The 12,882-nt window shown below is 39.8% G+C and overlaps 1 protein-coding gene across 2 annotated transcripts in view; it reads left to right on the top strand.

Moving 5' to 3' along the window:
• MAML3 (mastermind like transcriptional coactivator 3) overlaps positions 1-12,882 on the top strand; it is a 326,795-nt gene that overhangs the window by 32,801 nt on the left and 281,112 nt on the right. The window lies entirely within an intron of this gene.

The following is a 12,882-nucleotide window of genomic DNA, read 5'->3' as shown; positions in this document are numbered from 1 at the left end:
AATGTTTTTATTGCTAGGGTGGGATGCTTTTACCTGATCTGAGAGGTAAAAGCTCAAAAGTTACGCTGACTTCGTAGTGAGAGAAAGATTTATTTTGAAAGAAAAATCCTGAAGGGATTGTACCTGCTGAAGTCTGTGTGGATCTGAACAACAATGTGATCATGTTCAGTTGCTGAATATTCCTGCCCTGCAAGAAATAACTGCGATGGTTAGCTTCACAAAGTGTGAGCTAGCAGACCTAGCACCAGCTGAGAGAAAAATGCTCGTCAGGGACAGTCAAGATTCTATTTAGTGTATTTCAGCACTATGCTGTATGTTCAAATGCTGTGCAATAGAATGGTCCAAGATCTGCTTAGGCATTGGAATGTTTTTCCCCAACATAACAAAGACCCAAGTCCTATTATACTGATCCTGTACAAAATGGGTGTGTGGGGTAGGGGCTGGCTAATTAAGCAGTTTTGAAGAGGGCAGAAGCTTTTCAGATCACAGAGGAAATCTGTCAGAATAATCTAACTGCACTGTTGGCCATTTCTGGGGTCTTGCATATACTTGAGAAAAATTATTAGCATTAGATTCTCTGTAGACCATTTGAAAATCAGATCGTTTTAAAAGATGAGGAAACAGATTTTTTTCACAGCAGGATATGGCCTTTGGCAATATGAATGGGGTTTGTTTTTTTGCTTGGGACACATGAAGCTTCAGAGCTTCATAGAGAATCAGGAGTCTTTTTACACGTAGAAGATGTCTTGGTGCTTACCACACCTCTGAAGAGGAATCTGTACTCTTGCACATGATTTAGAATAAGCTGAAGGCTATCAATCTGTAATTACAGCAAAAGAAATAGCAGTTGTTCTGGAAAGAGAGAGAAGCCACCTTAGGCATAACTAGTGAGACAAAAATTTGCTTGGAGGAAGGGGGGTCAGGAGCATGGAAATACTGCAGAACTGTCTGACTCCCCCAGAACTCACAGGTCTGCAGGTTTTTAAAGGGCTCCATTCCCATTACAGAAGGTTTATCTGTAAGTTTACCCGTATTTCAAAACAACTGCATAGGCTGGATGAAAAAGGCAAACCATTCCAGGAGTCAACAGCATGATTTAACTTTTTTCAGAACTGAAAAGGGAGTTTGTGGCTCTCAGCTCACCTGTTTCAGAGCCCTTTTGATGCTGGACTCCACTTTCAGAACTTACTGGCTGACAGAGGACACAAATGATGTTGCTAGCTTGCTACAGGAGAGATCTAAACTCTCCATGGAGAAATTACTTGCACTAGCTGAAATTTACAGCCGTGACTAAACCTGCAGGACTTTTCCACCATCAGCTGTATGAAAGAGAGTTTGTAGGCAGGAGATGAAGTGCATTGCTTTGATGGGGACTTTGGATTCAGGAGTTCTCAGGACATGTCACATGACTGGGAAAAATAGTATTGTGATGTTGCTGCTGCACTTAAGTCTAGGCATAAGCAAAACCATGCTGGTGGTGTCTGTAGACAGTGCTGCGAGGTGTTATCTTTCTATGCAGGAGAGCAGGGAAGTGAAAAATGTGTCTGCTGATAAAAGCACAGCTGTCATTTTTCCTCCTTGCTTGTCAGAAGTGGAAATATCCTAGTTCCCTGGAAGGAGGAACACAGAGAACACAATTAGTCTCTAGTGCATTTGAAAGCTTCCATGATACAAGAATAATGTATGATTTGCAGGTTTAGTTTCTAGTAATGAATTAGAACAGAATGTTCATATTCTAGTCCAGCCACTCCACGTCAGGAATGAACTAGAAACACCGTCTCCTGATTTGCTAAAAGAAAATTGGGAGAGAAGGAGAAAAAAAAAAAAAAAAGAAGCTGTAGAGTAACATGGACAAGGTGGAAATATATTTGTTTTTTTTTTCATGAAAATGTTCTGATAAAAGTTAGGTAAATCATTCCTTAAGTCAGTTGTTGAATTGCTGATTTATTTTTTGTGTGTGTTGGGCTAAGTCACTCTCAGAGCTGACGTTTGGGACCCAGACTGGGAGTGTATCTGATACCCCAGCTAGTCACAGGTGGAATTATGGGGCATGCAAAGCCATGTTTTGCTTGGGCCTTACGGAATTAGTTCCTTTCAGCAGTGAAACGCTAGAAGTTGTTACCTGTGATAGCATGGTCTTCATGGCAAAAAACATCTGGAAAAGCCAACAGAGGAGATGAGAGGTTTCCCTGTTGCTGATAGCTAATGTAGAGTCTAAGGCACTGAACTAGAGATGTGAGTGACTGTATTTCAGAAGCAGAAAGCGAGAAAACCAATGAAGTGTAGGTTATTTGAGAGGCAAGAGAGACAGCTCGTTAGAGCACAGGATTGATTAAAAGACAGGCTAGGATTTCTGAATGACTGCTTTTTGTTTGTAGTACATTCTGAGAATCACAATTTTACATACATGTATTTGTAGCAGAGAAATCTTGCCGAAGAAATACTCAACCTGTATTGTCATGTTGCTTTTGCAGTGGCCTTATGAAGAAAGATATTGTGGTTTGGTCCTGGGAAAAGGCGAAACAATCAGCCAGCTTCCTCTGGGGTTTTTTCTGAATTTGCAGTAATCTTAAATTTGTTTTACTAATGCCATCACTTAATAACTGCAACCTGGCAGTTGGAGAGTGAGTATTTTCAGGTTTTACCTCAGGACTGCTAAAAGATTCAGTTAGTAAAGTTCAGCTATTCCTTCTGATTTCTTACTTTAAAGAGAGTCTGTAAAATTTTGGGGTGAAAAGGAGGTCTCCCCAGACATTTTGCTCTTCGCCATAACTGAAACGCATGTTAACAATTTCTTACATAATGAAGAATTTCCTGTGCACTGTCCTTTTTTCAGCCACTTAACTCCTTGATCAAGATAGAAAGTCAAAACCAGATGGGAGATCTCCTTTCAAAAATATATTCATAGATTCTTCTTACATCATCTTCACAGAGTTTTTTGAGCTAAGAAAAATTCCTGTTTTACAGTTTCATTACCCTTCAACAATTACAGCAATGTTGTGTATATGAAAACAACTTTCTAATTGTTGATCATTTCACTTTTGTCTTAATTCGGAGCTTTTTCACATTTCTTTCAGGACCATGAATATTTAGATTAAAGAAGGAAACATTTGGGTTATGGTGGAGTGGATGGAAATTATTTTGCTGGTGGTTCTTTAAATCTTTTTTTTTTTCTTTTTTTTTTTTTTGTTAAGAAACTCAGTACCTGTTCCTACCTTCAAGGCATTTTAAATTTCCTACATGTGCAATTTCTTCCCTTCCCTCTTACTTTTTATTTATCAAATTAAATCAGAGAAGTCTTTTTGCAAAGACTCATACCTTGACAACTCATTGCAGCCTGTGGGTTTTGTTACTGTTCTGCCTCACTACATGCCCATAAATTTGTTTACCTGAACTGAGCTTCATCTTGTTGGAGGCATCAGTCTTTTCTTTCCTTTCCTTCAATTTCATTGTCTTACGATGGGTTACAGCTGCTTACCAAGGATTTTTTCCGCAAAAACATACTTCAGTCTGGTCTGAAAGATTCCACTGGTTTTATAATCTTCCCTGCTCCTCCTTGCCCCCAGAGCTGCCTGTGGCCACACACTGCCTTTCTGAAGAGGGAGTCCTCCGGGGCATAACAGGAAATTAACTTTAGAGATTTACTAGAAACGGTACATAATCAGAAGTGACTCCTGTTTTGAATACATTATACTACAAGCAGCTGCTGAACTTCTCTATGTAGTCCATTCTCTAAACTACTTACATTACAGGTTGTGCAAATTAAATAACTGATATCCCCTCTTTTTCTTTTTTTTTCAGTAATAACAGTTTGGATCCCTGAGCTGTCACGGCACATTGCTGTTTGTAGACAGCCAAGTGTATTCAGGGAGCTCAGTTAACTGGGTAATAAAACTAGTGTGTGTCTCCCAGTTCAAAAGCATTAATTCTTTGGAGCCAGTGGCATCTGCCTCAGAGCGCCAATTCTTATGTGCAGTAGTAGGGCTTGAAGTGTCTGGAGTAGTGCACATGCTGTCCTTCAACTCAGAGTAATACAATGTTTTTAACTTAAAATAATCTAAAATTCAAACTGAAATTCAGATTTGGCAACAATGGGATTCCTGCAGAATTACTTAGTCATGTATTCCATGCCCGATATTTTCAGCAGCTAAAAGCAGCAGAAATTTTGTTAGCTAACTTCTCTGGAGAAAATTGAGGAGACAGGTTTCCAGGGAAGCTGCACATATGTGTGATTATATGTTGGTGTAAGTTAAAACAGAATTTGTCCTACCATTTTTGCAATACAACTCTTATATAAAACTTTCTCGGAGAAAGTTACTGCCCAGTTCTTATTTATCATACATTTACTTCCTTTCCCTGTTTATGTAAACTACCTAACCTAATCTTGAAACATGTCTTTCAAAAAATTAAGCCGCTTTTCCCTTTCATTTCTGTTCTCTATCCTGTTTTCCATTTCTTCCTCAGGTCTTAGTCCATAGTACTTGTGCATAAAACCTAGGCAGTCTACTTGCTAATCTTAAATTAGGGGTGAATTTACATTTGTGTTGGTCAGATCATGAATGCAATGATCACTCTCACTTGCTGGGATTTTTGTTCAAATCGTGGATCGATCTAAGTGTACAAACTGATTCCTCTTGGATGAAATGAAATCAGTGGGGCACCGGGACCACACTTCCATATACTCCAAACACTAAAAGGCCTATAGAATCAACCTACAGCTAGTGTTCTGCCCAGGCCAGGGAGAGAGAGATGGTGCAGGATTCTTTCTGGATCTCAATAGGAAAGACGAGATAACAAAGGTCTTAATAAAATAGCTGTTTTAATAAGGTAGAATAAAAAGAAGAATACAGAGAGTGAGTAAATGTTAGGCCCTTCAGACGGTGGGAACCCCGCATTTGTGGATCTGAGGGGCCCTGAATGGATTTTTCCCACAGCACGCTGCACAGATTCTGTCTGTGAAGAGGTTCCTCTTCCCACCCACGCCACGGTGCCTTTTCTGTTGTGGACAACGCAGAATTGTGTATCTTCTCCTGAGGGGCTGGAATGTTACAGCATCCACTTGCACACAGCACAGGCTGACGTGGGGCATGCGGTCGTTACTGAGGCTCCTCGTGCTAATGTACAGGCTTCTCAAGCCTGAAGTACAAGGCCCAAAAGAGCAGAAATGGATTTCTCAAGATCACTGACTCCTTAAATATAATGCTCTCCACAAAGCTTCCAACACCACTGCTCCCGAATAAAAGTGCTCTGAAATGCATACGCAAGGCAGCTGTCAGATTCGTACTGCCAAGTCTTTCATTTTATGAGTATGTTCCTATCAGCCCATGCTACTACATAACATGGGCAATAGCCTTGATGCATTAAAAAGGAACTATAATTCTCATTTCTGGTTTTGCACAGATGTTACAGAATCATGCATCCTAAAAACTTCCTTGTCTCATCTAAAACCAGTAATTTGTCTTGGGATGAGCAGTGGGGATTACAGCAATTCTATTTACCTTGGATGCCTTTAGCTTTCTCAGAAGTGAGATAGCTGATTTTGCAAGTTTTTTTAATCTGCTTTCTATCCAAAGTTATTGACCTTTCTGTCATTTGCTGAAATGAATCATGATTTACTAATTCTGGATGGACTTTTCTGTTATCATAAGAGAGAGGTTCTTTTTCACCTTTCCTTCTAATTCTGGTGTTGACTTGACACTGTGCATGTCTACTACTACTATTGCAGAGTTCTTTACTCTTTTAAACAACCCCGGTAGCTTTCCTAAGAAATCTGAACTCACTTAATTAAACAGCTTATCTAATGCTACTTCAAAAGTTCATCTGTTCTGCATCACAGCTAATCTTGAAACTTGGCATGAAACTATGCACAGTTTATTTTGCGTTATCATGCTGTATTCTTTGGAAAGTATGACAGGAAGGTTAGTGTTCCCATAAAAGTGACTGGGTGCATTTTCAAAGCACAGAAGACAGACCTATTAAGCTTCTAACTCTGGAGCAAGGAAGTCCCTGAGATACAAACACTTTACGAACATGGCAATTATATAGTGATACTCTTCCTGTGCATAGTCTATTGGTTGCTGCTGGAGATACAGTGTACTGGGCTGGGTAGACTTTTTGTTAGCTTCTCTGCAGTTGTTCTAATGTATTTTATCCAAAAAACTGTATCCAAACTTGAAAAGAAGCTATTCAGAGCGTGCTATAAATAATATCACTTACACCACCACGGACGTTTTAGCAAGTAGATGAAAAGACAGCGTTAATTTTCTTAAATTATGACATCTTGGTCTATTGGAACAACAGCTTCTGTTAGTTCATTAGAAATCCTGTAGCTTCCATCAGTTCTTTTTAACTTCGTTGGATCTGAATGTTTGCAGCCACATAAGCACAGACAGAATTCTAAAAGAGGAGTTTAGTTGAATCGGGATTGACACACGTGTATCTTGGCTGAAATCCCACAGTCCCACTTAACATGTGGGCCCTGTTATTTTTTAAGTGTGCTTGTATCATTACATCCTTGTGCTTCCAGATGTCTTCACCTTTCACTAACTGGACAGAATATCTTCTCTTGTAACCAAGTTTGGGACAACAGGATTTGAACCTCTGTTACATATTCTAATATCAATACCCTTGTCTTTCGCATGATATTTACTGACAGCTCTTCAACTTAATGAGGATTAAGAACCTGTTTCAAGGAGGCTGTTGTTGCCCTAATATGTGTAGCTGACAAATAAAATAATCAGTTGCTTTGGAATAATTGTCAGCTTTGAGAATGATGAATACTATTAAATAGCATTAATAAACCCAACAGTTGTTCAAAATAAAAGTTTTTTTCATAATAAAATATAACGATGTAAGGACACGAACTAATTTATTGTTTTAAAATATTCTTTAAAATCACTGCATTGAACATACTGTTTCTCTTGACACTCATTTATGAGAATAATTTTATGTCTGTATCTGTCCATAATCTATCCACACACAACTATTTTGGAATAACACTATTATGACTGCAAAGTCAGGTATTCAAAATCAAGGAGTGTCATAATTAACACCTTATTTAACCTACTTAATGTTCGTTGTGATGTACCGTTTGAATTATCATTGTATCCTGTTGGTTTGGGGGGGGGGGGTTCCCATTTTTTTCCCATTTGTCTGTCTTGGTGTCTAGCATGGACAGTGTTAGATAAGTCTGTGCATCAAAATACAAGTCTATAACTTAGAATGTACAGGTAACATAGTCAGTGGTGTAAAGGTTCCAGTTTTGTTGTAGCATGACCTAAATATGTGCCCAGCCTCCCTAGAGGATTTTTTACAATCTAGCACTGAAACCTCTGCCACATTTCCATGACTGCTTAACCTCTCTAGCAGGGTTATGGAGGTGCTTATTTGCGTTAACAGCCACATGCTGCTTTTGCTGTAAAGACTTACTGAATTTTATTTTTTTTTTTTGGGGGGGGGGTAATGTCTTGCATATTTGTTCAGTGTGTGGCCTGAGGCCTTCCTTATAGGTGTGCATCCATAACATGTCTGAGTGTTTCATAAGCATAGGAATTTATATTAGAGACTATTAAGGAGGTTGCTTGTCAAGGACAGTTGCTGTGCACAGTTCCCATGTGTGAACAAAAGGAAGCCTTGATACTGCTTTGTGGAGGACAAAATCAGATGTGAAGGTACTAGGAGTATGCATTAATTACAAGCATCTCATTTAATGCACATAAGTTCTGAGTTTTTGGAGTAGTTAATATATAGCACGTCAGTAAGTTGAATGCACAAGTTCCACTGGCTAAACCAAAACTGTGAATACAGAGTATGTCTGCAGAGTTGATCACTGGAACTAGAATTACATGGAAAACTTGGGGCAGGAATAGAAGTAGTATACCAAGGTATTCTTCAGGTGTCTTAACTGTGACATACTCCTTTCTCTTTCTGGAAGTCTCTGCTTCACTTACTGTTTTCCATCTCCAGCAACAAATGAAGCAGAAATGAGATGGAGAATAGCTTTTTGTGCTGTCACCAGAGCTGCTCTATTTAAGTAAGGACATTGTGGGAAAAGTAGCACATGATCATGTAATTAGTGTTGTAACACGTACACGAGAAAGGCTGCATGGTAAGGGTAGTTCTGGCATTTGCTAATATTTGAGTGCATAGCTTGGCAAAACTTGCCGTGGTCTTTGGGAGATGCTATTTTGTATTTGGCATATAGCATAAACATACTGGCATCTGTACAGATCTTCTGCACTTCTGTAACTTCAGATCTTTTGCAAAAACTTGAATTTGCTTTGGTGCGTGTTTTCCACATACACTGCAAAAGGCCTTTGGCAGTGGGTTCCACAGCTGGGATTCGGGCATGGCAGGGGCTGTTCCAGGCTTTGCAACGATAGCTTCTGTCAGAAGGACAACTATGACCCTTTATACTCTGCCTCCTCCAGACTGTCCTTCTCCTAGTCATCCTTTTTTTCTCTGCCCTCATTCCATGCTGCTTTCTTCACCTATTCATTTTCTCTTCCTTATTTAATCCCTTCAGGCTCCCTGTTCCAGTCCTTGACCTCTCAATACTAGTTCCCATCTTCCTGACCCCTCGCTTCTCTGGCCTTTTTCGCAGTGACTGATTCTATACTCACTCTTTGACCGCTTCCTAATACCTACTGCTTTTGGATGCCATGTCTTTTCTTTAGATATTTGGTACAATTTTGGTTCCTCCCTCCCCTTCCATCAGTTCATGGTCCTAGTACATCAGACTAGTTCTCGTAGATACTCTAATATCCTGCCTAAACTATGATGCTCTCTGGTTTGCAGGTCCACTCTTTCTTTGGCTACTGCAGTTACCTTAATGAATCAGTTCCTTTCTCATCTTTTACTTCCCTCCGTGATTCATACTCCTGCACTATTTGTCAGAATAGTACATGTTTGTTTCCTTCCCTACTTCAGTTTTCAGATTGACTCTACCCACAAACAAGGTCCTTCTTCAAAACTGCAGTCTTCAAAACTTGCCTTACTCTTGACCTCTCTGTAGCTGATTCAAGAAAATATGTTGCCTAACACCAGTTTGTATGTTTGTAATTTGATGGCTTTGACTAGGTACAACTTACTGGTTTTGATAGAACTTAGAAATTTGCTTTATCATTGAATTGTACTGGTACGTAGTGTCAGCTAGCCAGAAAGTATCACAATCTCTTGACAGTGACGAGTGAAGAACTGTTGATGTAGATGGCTTTGCACACAAAAAGAATATTACAGAACAGAAAGTTGACAGAAGTCAAGGAGAACCAACTCTCCTTTTTTTTTTTTTTTATTTTCCCACTAAAAGGTTTTGAGGGATGTTGAAGGATTTCCCCAGCTACAGAAGAGAGATGGCAGTTGTAGTGCTATCACTTGAAATCTTAAGAGAGTTGCATAAAATAAAGGTTCAAAATAATGTATAGTACCAAATATTGAGCAACCCTGTTAATAAGATCATCTCTTTTTTCTCAACTTCTGCTCATCACGGTGATTTAATTTATTTTTTTTTAATAGCAAAAGCCATATATGATACATCTTGCAGAGGAGGCTTTTGATAAGCACAGGTGAGGGTTAAGTGTCTGACTTTCCTTGACTTCCTATGTGGTATAAGCATTTGATTGCTGATCGTATCTTAGCAAAACTTTTCTTTGCATCTTCAAATGGTATAGAGCAAAGTAATCCAACTCCTGTATAGAACTCTAGTTGTTAAAATAATACAAATATGCTTTTAAATGTAGTTTGTAATACTTGTCTTCAGTTTCAATAAATGAGAAGTAATCAGTTTAAAAGCAGTGCTGTAAAAAAAAAAAAAGAGCAATGGAATGTAGCAGCAGGTCTGTTGTGATATCTTTGTAATATTTTTTTCTTAAGAGAGCGAGTTGATTGCAATGGGTTTTGACTTAAGCTAGGTAGGAATTAGGGATTTTGCACTTCTACAAGTAATACAAAATGCAAGAGGTCTCTTGGGAGCTGGAGAACTTACAAAGTATTAGTGACTTAATCATCTCATCAGCTGGTATGCTAAAAGGAAATTATTTTTCAAATTACTTTTCCAGGATTGTGTTATTAAACATTTAAATGTAGATGCACACGAGGAACAAGTTACGTGTAAATAAGCCCAGTCTCTTGCTAAACTGATACATATATACGTGTGCTTGGAAACATGTATGTCAGCACTGGACTTGAAAATGTCATCTTAGAGAGCAGACAACAGGAATGAGGATAATGTTCCTGCCGAGGATCAAGGAGGGCTTTCCAATGTTTTTGGTAGGCCTTGCACTGATGTGTACCATAGCCGTATTTCCATCTCCAGCACTGTCCTTCTTGCTTTCCCCGTGCACAGTTTCTGTCCTGGACACCGGCAGGCACTGCGCTGTCACAGCCACCATCCTGGTACCACAGAGAAACTGGGCTCTGGGAGTCTGTATCGGTTACTGAGAGGAACGGCTGCCTGGCTGACAGGAGAGCAGGATCCTGGCATGGCAAGAGGGGGCAGGGTTTATTTTGGATATTGTTGCAGAAATCTGCAGAAAGGAAGTCTTTGTTTATAAGAGGATTAGAAAGGGGTGTCTGAATAAGGCTTTTTAAAATGATTTTAATTTGGGATCAACATTTTTAGTGGATCTGAACTGCAGTTATCGCTCTGGATTATACAGTATGCCATATTCACGTGATTTTTTGTAATATATAAACCTTATTAACAACAAATAATATTCTAAAGTTCTAGTGAATATAAGCCATTGTTGCATCTTGGAAGGGAACTAATAATGAGATACTTCAGCTCTGCTTTAGTTGGACGGGTCTTCTAAACATCCACTGCTAGTGTTGGCTGTTCACGTTCACCAATTGTTTTGGGGAGGTAGATTTTTTCCAGGAGGCCTTTCAGCATATGAGCAGAAAAGATCACTGTTTCTGAATCAGAAGTTTCTTCTGGTGAAATTTACATGATAAAAGAAACTTGTAGTAGTATGAAATGTAATGGGTTAGGGTTTGTGATTCTTTTTTTTTAACCTAGAGGCATTTCTCAGCTTCAGTGTTGAACTCTGTTTTGTTCCTCTTCGGGAAGAGCTGCACTGCTGTTACTGGTAGAGATCACAGTGTACTTAGCCTATAAACTCTTGGAGAAGCAAGGAAAACAAATCACAGTATTTAAAGCATTCCAAGTATGAAAAAGAAACTGAGGGTCTGGAAATATTTTACATTTGTATACCGCCTTCTTTCCCAGCATCCACAAGGTTACAATAATGCATTACAGACTCGCAGTACTCTCATAAATTGTGTATTACTACCTCCGTTTTATTGATGGGGAGCTGAGATACAGAAATACTTGCGGTTTCTCAATTCATGCAGTAAGTCAGTAAAAAGAAATGGAAATAGTATCCCTCTTTATTGAATCATAATTGTGTTTAAAGCAAAAAAAAAAAGGGGGGGGGGGGCATTTTTTTCTCTCATAAAGTAACAGCAAAAAATGGAAGGGGTCTCTGGCAGTCGTAAACTACATCCCCGTTAGGAGTTCCACTCTGCATATGTCAGTCTGGAAATATGTTTGCTTAACTTGTTCTCTAGTGACAAATATACCACAACCTCTCCAGGCAATATGTTCCAGCATCTCACTGTGCTTATCACTGAAAAAGTTTGCTGAAATTTGAATCTATTACTTCTTGTTCATGATGGGCATGGAGAACAAATTGCTCCTTTCTTTTGAAAACCATAATCCTCCTCAGTCTTCCAGTCTGGATATTAAACAATTGCAGGTCTTTTGATCTTTCATTGTAGGTCGTGTTTTCTAATCACTCATTGCTCTTTGCTGCTCTCTCCAGTTATCAACATGATTCTTGTAATGCGGTGCCAAAAACAAGGCACTGCCGTCATGGGTGATGCCTTAATAGTACTGAGTAAGGCAGGAGGGTTACTTCACTCGTCTCACAGAGCAGTTGCTGCTTACACATCGGATACGACGTTTGCCTTTTCTCCCACAGAATTGACACTGCTGATACATACTGCATGTCCCGTGTCGGAGGTCTGTTTTTCTGCAGAAAGGCCACCCGACCACTCAGGCCCAGCCTGGTCTCTGTGTGCCCACCCTGCCTTTGTCATACGTGTAGGTAGGGGCTCTCCTCATCTTCTTATTTGTGCATTGTGCCTCTTCAGAGTGGAGAGCGCTCAAAAGACATTTTGTTTGCTGTTTCAGAATTGTGCTGCCTCATTCTTTCTAGACTGGATGTAAGGAGGTAACGGATACGTAAAACTGAGAGGCCACCCAAGCCGTTACTACTGCAGGCATCACCACAGACTCACAGCATCATTGAGGTTGGAAAAGACCCTTAATATCAGCAAGTCCAACCATAAATCTAACACTGCCAAGTCCATGAAGCAGCTGCTTTTATAAATTCTTTAGATGTGAGCTCTCCCTCTTGCCTAGGGTGTGTTGATTGGATGATCACTGCAGGACCTCCGTCACCACCTGAGGGTGGCTCAGATATTTGTGCTGATGCCCAGTTCCACCGTTTTCACTTGTTCTCAGGGCTGAACATTTTCTGTGGTGGATACCCGTGCAAAGAGCAGCCCTGTCCCCTTTCTTTTGCTAGGCCCTGTGAGCCAAGATGTTTCAGTCTCCTTCCATGTGACGAGTGCTGTGGTTGTCAGGGTCCTGTCCGGCAGTGTTGTGTGTTTGACCTCTGTTTTCCTCCACTGGCGTGGCTGCAAAGCAGAAGGCCAACCTGCAGCATCTGGCAGGGGATAAATAGAAAACCGGGTAAAATGCAACACCTGTTTATCTCCATCATTTACATTTGTTCTCTTACCCCAAAAAAAGGTTTGTTTTTTCCAAAAAAAAAACATTTTTGGTAAAGTTCAGCTCCAAGGCGAGCTACTCCTGGTGCA

This window comes from Falco punctatus (assembly GCF_963210335.1).
Source record: "Falco punctatus genome assembly, chromosome: 1".
Lineage (NCBI taxonomy): Eukaryota > Metazoa > Chordata > Aves > Falconiformes > Falconidae > Falco > Falco punctatus.
This window is presented reverse-complemented; position numbering and strand designations above follow the sequence as displayed.